This window comes from Sinocyclocheilus grahami, unplaced genomic scaffold, assembly GCF_001515645.1.
Source record: "Sinocyclocheilus grahami isolate Dianchi unplaced genomic scaffold, SAMN03320097.WGS_v1.1 scaffold112.1, whole genome shotgun sequence".
NCBI classification, from domain to species: Eukaryota; Metazoa; Chordata; class Actinopteri; order Cypriniformes; family Cyprinidae; genus Sinocyclocheilus; species Sinocyclocheilus grahami.
The window spans coordinates 581,618-597,763 of NW_015505291.1; the positions used below are offsets into that span (position 1 = coordinate 581,618).

At 42.3% G+C, this 16,146-nt stretch overlaps 1 protein-coding gene across 1 annotated transcript in view; it reads right to left on the reverse strand.

The window, feature by feature from the left end:
* Positions 1-16,146, reverse strand: part of LOC107589145 (BTB/POZ domain-containing protein KCTD8-like) — a 35,370-nt gene that overhangs the window by 17,283 nt on the left and 1,941 nt on the right. The gene's annotated exons all lie outside the window — the stretch shown is intronic.

The following is a 16,146-nucleotide window of genomic DNA, read 5'->3' on the forward strand; positions in this document are numbered from 1 at the left end:
ACACATACCAGCTTCATCACTGTGTCTGTCACGCAACTCTGTTCCCCTTTCGGGCTCTGTCTTTACATTTATTTTGAAAGATGAAGCTCACAATTATGGTAAGGGGCGTTACACTTCCGATGAGTACTTGTGGTGTTCGGCCAATCACAATGCACTGGGTCAGCTGGCCAATCAGAGCAGACTGCGCTTGTCGGAAGGAGGGACTTTGTAGAAAACGAAGCGTTTGAGAGAGGCGGGGCATAGAGGACCTACAATAATGTATAGTATTTGAAAAATAATGTGTTTTTTGAACATTAAAGCATGTCAACATATTCTGTTACACCAAATACACAAAATAATGATCTTTAAAATAGCATCATATGACCCCTTTAAACTGCTGTGAACCCATATACTGTTGCACATCCATTTTCTTTCTCAATTGTTTACCTTCACCTAAGCCATAAGCACCTGTGTTTACAAGGATACATGCAGAACAGTATTTCAGGCACAAATAGACAGAAGTGAACAGAAATCAGTGTTCACGTGCATCTGCGTGTCTCACTGTGTCTACACCGGACGCGAGTGGCGTGGCGTGACAAAATACAATAGAACCCATTATAATCAGTGATGCTGTGTGACTGTCTACACTGCATGCGGAGCGACACGACAAATCCCAGACAGTAAACTGATGCCTCGTTCTATTTATGACGTACTGACACAAAGTTCAAATGTTATGCAACGGTCGTTTTGTCACGTCCAGTGTAGACAGACTTTGGGGCTGTTCACATGTCGCGGCTAAAAACGCCAGCCGCGCCGCTTTCTCCTTCTTTCCAAAGCTTAGGAGCTTGCGCTTTCATGGCATCTGCCGATGCTAAGAAACCATAACCTGCGCTCTCAGCGACGACGCAGAAGTTTCAACAAAGGATAAATGGATTTCCAGCACTGAAAATCACGTGCAGTAGCTCTGCTACTAAATGTATTTAAAATGGGTCTCTCTGTACAGCGGTCGCGTCCGGTGTAGACACCTTGTCTGTGTGTGAGCAAAGTAAACAATCAGTATAAATATAACGATCAGTAGCCTATACTAAACATTGCACATCCTGCGATGTGAGTATCGTGGGTGCGCACATCGCGATATCAATTCTGAAACGATATATTGTGCAGCCCTAATGCATAGTGCTAAATTATTTTGTTTAAGCAATGTTAGTGCATAAAAAACCTGTCTGGAAAACAGTCATTACTTTTGTTGATTTGCATTGCTAGAATTACATATTACAGTTTGCAAAGAGTTGCAGCTATAATGGAGCTTTTATAATCAAGTTTCTAATTACAATATATTATATGGCTATAAATCAAGATGGTCATTGTGACTGTTTTTAAATGGCTGTTAAATGTGAAATAACTAGTAAATAAACAACAAAAGGTTGTGCATTGAAGTGCAATTGTTAGGCATGATGCAGTGTAAAATATTTTTAGTTACCAATTTTAAAGGTAATGTGTGGCGTGAGTTTGGGGATGGACTATATGTAGAAATGATGGGGGAAAGTACAAGAAAAACTGGCACAATTGTGTTGTGCAGAAATAACAGGACATACATATCAAGATTTGCATTGCCAGAATTAAATATCACTGCTTGCAAGGGAGCAAAAGAAAAGTTCAAGATTAGGTTTGAGTCTTTGATTACATTTAAATTAAATGCTGCATCCGAGCCACTTTGCACTGTGCATGTATTTTTGTTTTCTCCTTGTAATATACAAACCCGATTCCAAAAAAGTTGGGACACTGTACCAATTGTGAATAAAAACAGAATGCAATGATGTGGAAGTTTCAAATTTCAATATTTTATTCAGAATACATAACTTTATATTTAGAAACATATAGCAATGTGTCGCATTAGTATAGAAATAACATGTGAGGTCACATACTGTATATAAATGAAAATACTATCTGTTTTACAATAGCTTGGAATGTGGCTCATGAAATCAGATTTTAAAGAAGGAGCTACACTGTAATTTGTGGTGCTTGCATTATTCAAAAGCCCTAATCATAAGCAAGGTCCACGCAGGTTTTTTGATGGTAAATGTAGCACCTTTTTAATCATTTTCTAAGACCAAGTAGTAAAGAAAATGTAAGGAATACATTGAAGGGAACACAATATGTCAATATCTTTTCTTATTATAAATGTCTAGGGAGCACACAATGAGTTGTATAAGCAACACTTCAAAGTTTATTTTCCACATACTGTACATTATTGTTTCTCCTCTATGCCCCGCTTTTTTGAAACGTGTCGATTTTTACAAAGCTCATCGGTCTGAAAAGCGAGGTGTACTGTGATTGGCCAGCTATCCAATGCGTTGTGATTGGCCAAATTCCTCAAGCGTGAGACGGAAATGTTACGCCCCTCACCATACTGTTGATGCCGTGTCCCGGCCGGAGCGACGAGACAAAAACATTAAAACCCATTACAAACGAGGCATTTGTTGCATCCAGTGGGGACATAATGACAGATTATAATGACATATACCACCTTTTTACGCGTTGCGTTGCATTGCATTGCGCCGCGTAAACATAAAACTCTGTCTGCATTTGTGATCGGAGAAATGACAAACAACAAGTGCTACTCTACACTGCCCAAAACTCGCGTTTGAATCATCAGTGGCAACGAAAAACACCACCTTTTTACGCGTTGCGTTGCATTTGTCTCTGCAAACTCTGTCTGCATTTGTGATCGGAGAAATGACAAACAACAAGTGCTACTCTACACTGCCCAAAACTCGCGTTTGAATCATCAGTGGCAACGAAAAACACAGCGGCCTAGCGTGAGGGGAAGCCCCGGCTTAGCGTGCACTGAGGCCGGGATAGAGTGAGCTGAGGCGGGCTGGACTCTGCTTTGTCCACGGTGAAAGTTGATGTATTCCCTCAGCGACCAGCACAGATCAGCTCTAGCTCTTCCCAGATCGTGAAATAGGTATGTGGGGGCGTGTTAGAACGAGCCGTTTTAGGTAGACGTGGTTGACTCTTAACTTTTATAAAGAATATCTCTTTGGTTTTGAGACTTTAGTGTTTGCAACTTTACAGATCTTCTTTATGCACCAAGAGCTTGTAACACTCCAAAGAGAAAGGACAAATTGAAAATCGCATCATATGACCCCTTTAAAGTTCAATATGTTACATCCCATAGTCTGTGCTATAAAAAATAATACCTAGAATTGTGCAGAGAGGTATGCTATTACTTCTCAAACTGATAAGACAAATGGATTTCACATAGTAGATTATAAAAATGGCAGAAAAATTCCATATTTAGAGTAATCAAACAGATTTGAGAAATAAGAAAACACCTAGAACACCTTAGAAACTACATAGCAACACCATAGAAAACATTCAGAACAGCCATGTGCTTAAAAGCAGTCAGGAAACCTTTTTACTCCTTACTTACACAGCGACAGTGGCTTTTCCAAAGACGCAGTGCTCAGGATCATGCACTTAATGGTATTATATTGCAGAAATATCATCGTAACCCAGTTCTAAAGTACAGCAGAAGAATTACTACAAATGCACACTGTGAAGAAAACCTACATTATATTAAGAGAACGCTGAATTATATGGCACAATGTTCTTTTTAGGCCATTTATGGCTTCTCCATAGAGAGAAGAACACAGTTCCTCACCTGCAGGGCAGCGGGGCTTACCTTATCATCTGCTCTTTTGTCAGAGCGCTTTCTTTTTCCATTTCTTTCATTCTGAATATTCTTATTCACCCTGAGGGTTAGAAATGGAGAGAGCTTTTATAAGTTCACCAGAGGATGGATGAAGCTTGAGTGGGTTTTCTCAAACTGCTAGATAAAAGTGACAGTATCTGCTCTAGTAGGCTCTGAGATAGCTCAGATCATTTGGTCAAATAGACCATACATATTTCTGGCTTCTCTTGAGATCTCTTACCTTCGCTGTCTTTGCACATTTAGAGAAATTGTTGAGATGTCCTCTAAAACTCCCGAGCAGTAACATATGTGTCTCAAGTAAAAGCCACCATTTGCTCTCAGTTTAGTCTCATTATTTTTTTGGAGAAAAAATTTTAACATTTTCCTTTCCCAATGGGTGAACAGATAATCTTAAAAGGTACCTATGCAAAATTCATTTTTAAAGGTTTATTTTTGGCATTTTTATTGCGATAAGACAGATCAGAACTGACATGAAGTGAAGTGGGAGAGAGATAGGGGTGGGATCAAGAAAGGTCCTGGAGTTTGGATTCGAACTTGGGACACCCATAGTACAACAGCGCTGTTTGTCGGCGCACTGCCCACAAGGCTGTCGGCGCCAACAGCAAAATACACTTTTACATGTTGTTTGAACATAAATGTGTGTCGGCAGTGTGTTTACACAGCCACCCTATAATGATAAAAATCCACCCATAAATCATAAGTGTCTCAGAACAAGTTGTTTGCTGAATCTGTACAATGTGATGCAACTTTGCACAGGCCCCACCCACGACTGATGATGGACACTGCCGTATTAGCAGAGACCCAGCCCTGAGCGAACCGTACACGATCTGCCATGTTGATCTTCATGCTTGAGAATTAAAAAGCATTTAAGTAAAGAAATGTCTTATTACAGCAATATAAGTTATTCAGTTCAGAGCAGTGAGTGATTTTCTGTTTTTATTTTATTGTTTGAGTCATATTAACAGTGTAGACAGCAGTATAGGCTCTGTATATTACGCTGATGTCACTTAATGCACAGATCTAATATATAAACATGCAATATCTTTCCCAAACATATCCGACTGCACAAACTTACGCATGTTTTCAATTCATGTTTTATTTATGTTTTCAACATAAACTTGTGTGTATTTGACAGTTTAAGCGCAATAAGACAGAGAACTGAAATAGTTTAATACTCACATGCCGTGTGACAGTTGCTTTACGTGCTTCCGATGTGTGCGCTGAGAAAACCATATATTAGACGTATAAACTGAAATGGCATTAAAACGCATGATTTCAGTGCAATATACATGGCAATCAAAATCAAAACAGATGTTTTTTTTGTATCTGAGGTAACTTACGAGCTGTAAAGGCATAACTCTATTCTGGAATAGGGAGCAGGGTGCAGCAGCTCATTTGCATTTAAAGAGACATGCACGAAAACAGCCTGTTTCTGCGTCTGCTCAAAATAGGCATTTTCAAAATGATATAATAAATGATCTGTGGGGTATTTTGAGCTGAAACTTCACAGAAAAATTCTGGGGACACCTGAGACTTATTTTACATCTTGTAAAAATGGGCATAATAGGTGCCCTTTAATGGAATATTTCACCCAAAATGAAAATTCTGTCATTTACTCAACCTCAAATGTCTGATTGCTAAGTTTTTTGCCCATACAATGAAAGTCAGTGGGGTCTAATGTCATTTGGACACCACATGGTATGTAGAAAGCCACTGCACTAATGTCACTCGAGCTACCAAGAGTATAATTGTGTTTTGGAATAACATGACATTTTTTAATTTTTGGTTTAATTATCACTGTAAGTGTTAAATGTCTGTGGTCTGTCAAGACTATCAATGTGTTGTGGTGTTGTTGAGCATCAGCCTGTAACGGCACATCCCTGGTTAATCCATCCCATCTCTGGTTTCACTCTACATGTCTCTCAAAATCTCTGTAACAGCGGTTTAAACTCTTGTTAATATTTGCTGAATACAGTATGTAAATGAATTTGTATAAATATTCATGCTGGTCAGATGCATATACTCAACCTTGACCTGCTCATTCTCCCGTCTCCTTGCTTCCCTCACTAACACAGACAGGCATTGATCTAACATTTATACTGTTCTGAGTTTAAAAAAGGGGGGTCAGTTAACACCGAGGTGTAACTGAGCATCCACAACACTAACACAAATTACAGTATTTTCCACAATTTCCTGTGCTGAGGCACCAAATTACATGAATCAGATGAAAATTTTACATTTCAGTTTGCTTTGTCGGCCTGGGGCGTTAGGACATAATGAAATATTAAAGAGAAAGATGAAAACAGACAAAGCAATTTTCTTTCAAACTTGTTTACTTTGCTTGAAAGCAGCGGTTCATGAGATGACTGACTGGCTCCAGCTCCTTTATCCAGATTTTTGGAGGACACCAAGAGATCGACGTTGGACAGATGACAGAGATTTACTTGTGTCCTCTGAGTGAGTTAAGGCGATCGTGGCTTCGCAATCAGAGGTTTGATTTGTCCTTGGACAGAGTAAGAACCACCCGCACGCTCGCATCTCAACAGCAGCGCCGCATGAGGATGTGTGGAGAAACACGCACACACAACACACCCACACACAACCATACTGACAAGCGCAAACATGCATGATCAAATTCTGCCCACAGCTAATCTGAACACTGGTCTATATTAAAACAAATCACACACAATTGTCCACAGACACAGTGAATAGCTTTCACTTAAAAGTCAACTTGAAATCAAACTCGACATTGTTTACTTTGTTCCTAGTCTTATTTTGAATGATTCATCTGTGTATGTTATTCCAAAGAAAAAATATTTGCCTACATAATCTTTCATTAAAATGCAACAACTTGCTTTTCCCTGTAATAACCTATGTCCTGCTGGTGTGTTTATAGTATATGGTTAAGTAACAGCCAAACAGCTATTTAGGCATTGCTTTAGCAAACTCACAAGTGCAATTCTTGGTATGTAACAGCCACTTGTCACAATCCAATTTACCCCAAAATACACTACCAGACAAACATTCCAAATAAATAAGATTTTTTTTTTGTCTTTTAAGTCTTTTATGCTCATCAAGGCTGCATTAATTTGATTAAAAATACAGTTCCTCTTCAGGAACTCGAGCTGCGTCGGAAAACGCTAGGGGAACGCCTTCTTGTGACCACGCTCTGAATCAGTCCAATAGCTGAGCAGGACGTCACGGGCGGGTGACTTCATGACCAGTAAGCTATAAAAGCATGTGAGGCGGAGCCAGCGTCAGCTTTCTGTCATTCAGCGAAGCACTCTGTGTGTGTCAGTCATATTTATTGTTGTCTGTCTATTGTGAGAGAAAGTCTATAAGCAGCTATGTCTAAAGCTCACGCTAAAACAAAGCATGCAAAGGGCGAGTGCAAGCCACGTTATAGGTTGTGTGTTCCTCCCTGCCCACGTTACATCACGAGTGGGGATACACACAGCCTGTGCGTGGTTTGCTTGGGAGCGAGGCATGCAGTCGGCTCTTGAGGGGGTCGGCTGCCCGCATTGCGAGCACCTCCCACTGCATACGCTTCACTCCCGGAGGACTCTCTTTGAGGAGGGAGCCTTCGCCAGTGTTCCTCGCGGTGCTGGCCCCGCTTCCGTCGAGTCGGAGCGGCGGCTGCATTCGTGGGGTTCGCAGTTGGATCTGGCTGAGGGAATGGAGACGGGCGAGTCCCTATCTCCTTCCTCACCCACCAGATCCAGTGCCCGATCTCTGGGTTCGGAAGCCCGTTCTGCGGCTAATTCCTCCCGGGGTGACGGCTCGGCGCTCCTCCTGTCTTTCTCCGAGGAGGTTGACGTGGAGGACGTCGAAGAGGTTTCGCCCCCTCAATCGCCCCAATATGAGGAGCTAGTGGAGGTGCTTACTCATGCCGTGGCCAAATTAAAAATTGATTGGCCCGCCGAGAAGCAAGCCGGGCCGTAGCGAAGCAGATTGGATGAACGCTTCCTGTGCGCGAAGTCGCCACCTCCATGCCGGAGCCTGCCATTTTTCCCCGATCTTCACACCAAGGTGTCGAGGTCGTGGGCCAGGTTTTTTTCGGCCCGCCTCTTCATCCCCGCCTCAGATTATTATGGTAATGTGGCAGGGCTGACTGAGTGTGGCTATAAGGCGATGCCCCGGGTTGAACGGACGCTAGCTAGCTATCTGTCCCCAGGCATGGCATCGTCTTTAAAGGCTCCGGCACTGCCCTCCAAGCTGCTGCGTACAACATCAGCGCTGGTGGGGAAGGGAGTTCGCGGCAGCGGGTCAAGCCGGTGCGTGTCTGCACACGATGTCTGTGTTACAGGCGTACCAGGCCGACCTGCTTAAAGAGCTGGATGAGGGCGAGGAGCTTAGTTCTGATAATATTGCAGAGTTAAGGAGAACCGCTGATCTCTCTCTCCATGCCACCAAAGAAACCGCCCGCGCCATTGGGCGGTCCATGGCAGCTATGGTGGCAGCAGAGAGGCATTTGTGGTTGACCCTGTCTGATATGAAAGAGAAAGACAGGGTCTTCCTCCTCGATGCCCCGCTTGCGCCTTCTGGCCTGTTCGGCGACGCTGTCAATTCAGTCATCGACAGGGACTAGGAGGCTCGTAAACAAGCGGCGGCGTTTCAGCGGTTCCTCCCTTGCCGTATTTCAGCTCCGGGGGCTGCTGGGCGGCAGCAGTCCCCACTGCGTACCAGCTCCTCACATAGGGAGAAGCATAAACAGAGCGCTGCCGCCCGTGTTCCCCCACGTTGGGACCGGAGGCAGAAGCAGGACTGGATTGGGGGCCTCGAAGCCTAAGCCGGATCTGCGGACCGTTTTTCAGGCTAAGAGGTTCTCGACCAAAAGGTCCTGACTATTTGAGTGTAGGACTAGCGAGGGGTCCCCTGACGGCGAACTAGCCGTTCTGGGCACACCAGAGATCATTCTCGAGAAACTGATTCCCTTAATAGATTATTTAGCAGCGTGGAAGCTACTGCCAAATGTGTCTCAATGGGTCCTGCATGCTGTAGAAAGAGGCTACAGAATCCAGTTCGGTTCTCTTCCGCCTCGATTCAACTCACCCCCACGCAAGTGGGTCCCGAGCAGGCTCTGGTATTAGAACAAGAACTAGTTACTCTCTTAAGGAAGGAGGCCATCGAGGTGGTCCCTCCGCACGAGATAGACTCCGGGTTCTACAGCCGTTACTTCATTGTTCCGAAGAAGGGTGGGGGGTTGCGTCCCATTTTAGATCTGCGCCTATTGAACCGCTCAGTCATGCGACTGAAGTTCAGAATGCTCACACTCAAGCAAGTCGTGTCTCAGATCAGGTCCGAGGACTGGTTTGTCACGATCTATCTGAAAGACGCATATTTCCATATCTCCATCCTTCCTCATCACAGGAAGTTCCTGAGGTTCGTTTTTGGGGGCAAAGCGTACCAATATCGTGTTCTTTCTTTTGGCCTTGCACGCTCACCCCGTACTTTCACGAAGTGTGTGGATGCTGCCCTGGCTCCGTTGCGACTCCAGGGCATCCACCTGGTGTGGGATTCGACCATGATGCAGGCACACTTGTCTCCTGCTCGGATCGAGTCGATTCTCACTGCAGTCAAGAGAGTGAAAGAAGGCCAGTCACTCACTGTCAGGCAGTTTCAAAGACTGCTGGGTTTGATGGCAGCTGCGTCCAACGTGATTACTCTTGGCCTGCTGTACATGAGGCCCCTACAGTGGTGGCTCAAGACCAGGGGGTTCTCCCCGAGGGGAAACCCGCTTTGCATGTTCAAGGTCACGCGGAGATGCCTATGTGCCTTAGACATGTGGAGGAAACCTTGGTTCTTGGCTCAGGGACCGATGCTGGGAGCTCTTTGTCGCCGTGTGACGCTAGCGACAGATGCGTCCCTCACTGGCTGGGGTGCGGTCATGAGTGGTCACCCTGCCCGTGGTCTGTGGAGTGGTCGCCATCTAATGTGGCATATCAATTGTCTAGAGATGCTGGCCGTGTTTCAAGCCGTGAAACACTTTCTCCCAGACCTGAGAGGTCACCATGTGTTGGTGCGCACTGACAACACAGCGGTGGTTGCTTACATCAACCACCAGGGAGGTCTGCGTTCGTGCCGCTTGTACAAGTTGGCACACCAGATCCTTGTGTGGTCCCAGGACAGACTCCTCTCGCTGAGAGCAGTGCACATTCCTGGGCATCTCAGTATGGAAGCAGACATCCTGTCGAGGCAAGGGCTGAGGCCCGGGGAATGGATGCTTCACCCCGAGGTGGTGAAGCAGATATGGAGAATTTTTGGCCAGGCTCAGGTGGACTTGTTTGCGACTCGGAAGACTTTGCACTGTCCCCTCTGGTTCTCTCTGATTCATCCAGCTCCACTGGGGCTGGATGCCATGGTACAGACGTGGCAGAGGCTTCGTCTGTACGCCTTTCCTCCGATTGCTCTGCTCCCAGGAGTTCTGGAGAGAGTGCGCCGGGACGGAGTCCGTCTACTGTTAGTAGCCCCGTTCTGGCCGGGCCGAGTATGGTTCTCGGACCTTGGGAGATTCCCGTCAGGAGGGACCTCCTCTCACAGGCGGAGGGCACGATTTATCACCCCCGCCTGGAGCTGTGGAAGTTATGGGTGTGGCCCCTGAGAGGGCACAACTAGTAGCTTCTGGTCTCTCAACTGAGGTTGTTGAGAAACCTCAAATTTCAACCTCCGTTGAAATGGAAACTTTTCACTTCCTGGTGTAGAGACCGCCAGCTCAACCCAGCTAACTGCCCAGTCGGTACAGTACTGGAGTTCCTGCAGGCCCGTTTCTCTACAGGGTTAACCCACTCCATCCTGAAGGTTTACGTGGCGGCCATTGTGGCCTACCATGCCCCTCTTGGTTTACGTGGCGGCCATTGCGGCCTACCATGCCCCTCTTGGTGGCATCTCAGTGGGAAGACACCCCCTGGTTACACGTTTCATCTGTTGTGCGAGACTGAGGCCTCTCGTACGATCACGTGACCTGTGGAGGAGGGCGGACCAGCTGCTTGTGTGCTACGGTCCCCCTAAGAGAGCTCTTCCAGCAACTAAACAGACCCTCAGTCGGTGGATAGTGGATGCCATCTCCATCTGTTATGAGTCCTCTGATATCCCCTCGCCGTTAGGAGTCAAGGCTCACTCGACTCGAAGTGTGGCAGCCTCTAAGGCTTTTTTAGCGGGTGTGCCTATGCAGGACATCTGCAACGGTGCGGGGTAGTCCACGCCCCTTACCTTTGTTAGGTTCTACGGTCTAGACATGCGAGCCACTCTTGGCTCTTCTGTTCTCTTGCCCAAGCTGTGCAGTCTTCCACACTAGGCAGAAACTTGGAAGTTTGGCGGCGTGGGCATTCTCGTTCCCTTAGCGTTTTCCGACGCAGCTCGAGTTCCCGAAGAGGAACGTATGTAACCCTGGTTCCTCGAGGGAACGAGACGCTGCGTCTCGGTGCCATACTTCCGGCGTCCATGCCAGTGCTTGCTTCATTCCTAGAAGCTGACGCTGGCTCCGCCTCACGTGCTTTTATAGCTTCCTGGTCATGACGTCACCCACCCATGACGTCCCCCTCAGCTATTGGACTGATTTCACATGTGATTCAGAGCGTGGTCACAGAAGGCGTTCCTCTAGCGTTTTCCGACGCAGCGTCTCATTCCCTCGAGGAACCAGGGTTACATACGTAACCCGAGACGTTTTTTTTGTTTAATATTATTCCAATCTAAAATTGTATTAAACTTGTATATTTGAATATATTTTAAAATATATGACTGAATTATGAATATAAGAATAAAATGAATTTATAGCATCATTACTCCAGTCTTCAGTGTCACATGATCCTTCAGAAATCATTCTAATATGCGGATATGTTGCTCAATTATTATTAATTATTATTGGAAGTCAGTTATTAATAATGTCATTTTAATAACATTTTACAATATCACTGTTTCTTGCTGTAGTTTTTAGATAAATAAATGCAGCCTTAGTGAACATAAGAGACTTCTTTCAAAAAACATGAAAACAATGTAATTATTCTAAACTTTTGAAAGATACCGCATATACATTTTCTGTTGTTAGATACAGAAAATAGAAGAAAAATAATGTAATGAAGGATGATCTACCAAAACAGAGTAACGATAAAATGAAACAATTGTAATAATATATAAATCATTTCATAAAGTAAATATAGGTACCAGTCTATATACGAGTTGGATCCCTCATTCAATGCAAGTCTAGATATAGTTTCACCCAGTGTTCGAATTGTGTCAAAGCTCTTGGGGGGTCCCCCCCCCCCCCCCCCCACAATAACAATAAAAAATAAAATAAAACTATATACATATGATGCATATTTTTTGTCTTGTACTCATTATCATTGAGACCCTAATTCTAAGATAAACGATTATTTTACGATGATCAGTGATTAGTGATCAACAATCACTAAGCAAAGAATAATTCAATATCTAGCCTAGGGGTGTGCGATGTTAACAAAAAATGATATCTCTATATTTTCTGGGATTTTATAGATCGATAAGACGACGATATTTTGCTGAGTGTTGCGCTGCAGGACTGCCATAGACAGCTGATTCTGTGTGGTGGTCAGTTCACAGCAGTGACAGAAATTAATCTTTTCCAACAAGTTTAAAATGATTTTTACCCTTTATGGGCATTTTTACCTTTGTAAAGCCATTTTTTTCTCAATAAAGTGATCATTATAGTAAATTACAATAATACGTAATTTGGGGCAGTTACCAACAAATAAAATCATTATCAACAAAATTCATGCAATGCAGAGGAAACACAGAACCTGCACCTGAAGTGGCATTTAGATGCATATACACATTTTAATGAAAGCATGAATGCTTTAACCTGCAGTTACAAATACATAATGTTTTGATATTTTAATCTTAAAACGTTGAATACTGATATTTGAAATAATTAAAAAAATATATAAAAAGGTACTTTAAAATGTGAAATTAATATCGCTAGTAGGTGGCAGCAAGTCACTGTTAATAAGTGAGTCATTGCGATCGAACAGAATCATTTAAATGGTTGATTCATTCGAAACACTGTCATGTTTTTCAGAGACGCATAACAGTGCTGTGGCTTTGTTTGGAAACATTTTTGTTGGTGAAATAGAGCAAAAAATGGTGACAAAAAAAATAAGGTGTCTAAAATGTAAGTCTCTTAATATTAACTTCTTGTATAAAATCAATATCACATTTGTGATTTTTGCAAAGAAAAATGGCACTCTTTGTGATATTGATCAACTAAATGAAATGATATAAATAAATACATTTTCTGCCCCCATATCTTGAATTTTGGGAGCATTCTAAATGCATTTTATTATTAAATATAAATATATAATACTTCTTTACAAATAAAAATGCATACATAAAATATATAGATATAAAAGCATATATAGCAAGTATATAAAATATAGATGCAAAAATTATATACAAGAGTACATTTAAATAATACACTGGAGTTTGATAAATACATAAAACCATTTTTTTTAAATGCATTTTTCTAAATGTGTATTTAATTGTAGTTTGATTTAAAAATAACATTATAAACATAAGTCAATCCAAAAGTCTGAATGCTGTAAAATGCACTAGAGATACACAGCCAATCTGGATAGTAGTTGTTTGCTATTTTTGTTGATCATTTCACTAACACCCAATAAACACTTAATATTATACATGGTAAAAGTAAAGTTGGGAAAACTACCTCTCATTTCTGTTCCTTGCTGATTCAACTGAGATTTTCTCCACACTGCCACCTATAGTTTTGGAGGATCTCATCGCATCACCTCTGGGGTGCATGTACAGCCTAGTCTAAAAAAAAATAGTATTTGTCTCTGCAAAATTATATAACCATGTTCCAAATTTGAGGGAAATTAATGTAAAAAAAAAAAATAAAATAAAAAAATTTCACAAAACTTAGAAGACCTGTCACATAAAAACCCCACTTAAATATTCGGAATATGTCTGAAGTTGAAATAGAATAAATAATTTAACATCAAAATAACTGCACACATCATCTTTAAACAACTATGTCAATAAAGTATTTGGCAGCTTCACAGAGCAGATATCTTATCTTCATCAAGTATCTTTTAAAACCTAATAGGGAACACAGTGAAAGACAAATATAGATAGGCAGTCATTCGTTCTCTCTCACTCTCACACACACACACACAGCCTCATTATCTGCGACATGCAGCGGTAGGATTAGCTCTTGAAGTTACATTACCTCACTTAAGTCTACCAAAGTGAGACTTTTCTTCCTACTAGACCGTCCTTCTTTTCCTTATCAGCATGTTTTCCCACTTCTCTACCTGTCCATGCAGCTATGCCTTATCTCAGCTTAAATGTGCACATGCACAAAACCCGCTAAAACGCGCTTAAATGTTTCAAGCCGTTTCAAGAGCATACAAATTCAATGAAAGGCAGGTTAAAAAACACCATTAACCAGCTACCAATCAATCAAACCAGCTTGCGGTTCGGCCCACCACAATCACATCAGCTCAGTCAGAGACCTCACGCTGCACTGCATTTTGTTGACACCTCGTAAAAATGTGAACTCACAGTCACTGCAGTGTGAAAGCATCAGCCTGCAGTGGATTAGCACTAGTCTGTACAATTTAAGAATGACTAACCCGAGGCAACCAATAAGAATTAACCAAGCAGCAATCGTTTAATCCAACTCTGATTTACATTGGCTGAGGAGGCTTTGATCCGTTCGACTTTTTTATGATTGGACACAAGTGGTACGTGGGATTGCCTAGTGTGCCTTACTATCTTCTCTATTCAGTACGTTAGGCCAGAGGCACTAGCTGTCCCAGTTATGACACACATTTACATGTACTGCAATGAATTACAGCATCAAAGTCGCAACATATTGAAGAAGAGCTAGCAGGAGAAAGAGCATGTGTGGGTAGTTAGGTGTTCAAAAAAGAAAAAAAGAGTGTGATTGGGAGACACGCTAAAGGTGCGAAATGGGATTGCAGATGAATAGCGAAAGAGAAGACTGCGAATGAAAAGAAAGAAAGATCCGAGTTATCCAAGGGGCATCAAGTGCACTTGATTTTAGAGAAACCTATTAGTTGGTTATAAAGTAGTCTAAACTACAATATGAGCCTTTTTCTAGCTGCATGCAAAAATAACTTTTGGCAAATGGAAAAAACAAAACAAAACAGCAGGTTCAGTCAAAAAGAAATGTCCATGTTCTTTCCTTATAAAATCTTGTAAATTGATAAAATTATCAAGTGTGCAATGATTTAAAGCTGATTACTCATTCTTGAATGTCTTGCAATGTCTGTGTTTCTTCATTAAAGATTTAAAATAATTTGACTATCCACAGATGCTGGGTACTTAAAAGTATGCATGCTTCGATTTAAACTGCACGCAGTGAGCAGACAGTAAAATGTACACATCTCCACACTGCCACCTATAGTTTTGGAGGATCTCATCGCATCACCTCTGGGGTGCATGTACAGCCTAGTCTAAAAAAAAATAGTATTTGTCTCTGCAAAATTATATAACCATGTTCCAAATTTGAGGGAAATTAATGTAAAAAAAAAAAAATAAATAAAATAAAAAAATTTCACAAAACTTAGAAGACCTGTCACATAAAAACCCCACTTAAATATTCGGAATATGTCTGAAGTTGAAATAGAATAAATAATTTAACATCAAAATAACTGCACACATCATCTTTAAACAACTATGTCAATAAAGTATTTGGCAGCTTCACAGAGCAGATATCTTATCTTCATCAAGTATCTTTTAAAACCTAATAGGGAACACAGTGAAAGACAAATATAGATAGGCAGTCATTCGTTCTCTCTCACTCTCACACACACACACACAGCCTCATTATCTGCGACATGCAGCGGTAGGATTAGCTCTTGAAGTTACATTACCTCACTTAAGTCTACCAAAGTGAGACTTTTCTTCCTACTAGACCGTCCTTCTTTTCCTTATCAGCATGTTTTCCCACTTCTCTACCTGTCCATGCAGCTATGCCTTATCTCAGCTTAAATGTGCACATGCACAAAACCCGCTAAAACGCGCTTAAATGTTTCAAGCCGTTTCAAGAGCATACAAATTCAATGAAAGGCAGGTTAAAAAACACCATTAACCAGCTACCAATCAATCAAACCAGCTTGCGGTTCGGCCCACCACAATCACATCAGCTCAGTCAGAGACCTCACGCTGCACTGCATTTTGTTGACACCTCGTAAAAATGTGAACTCACAGTCACTGCAGTGTGAAAGCATCAGCCTGCAGTGGATTAGCACTAGTCTGTACAATTTAAGAATGACTAACCCGAGGCAACCAATAAGAATTAACCAAGCAGCAATCGTTTAATCCAACTCTGATTTACATTGGCTGAGGAGGCTTTGATCCGTTCGACTTTTTTATGATTGGACACAAGTGGTACGTGGGATTGCCTAGTGTGCCTTACTATCTTCTCTATTCAG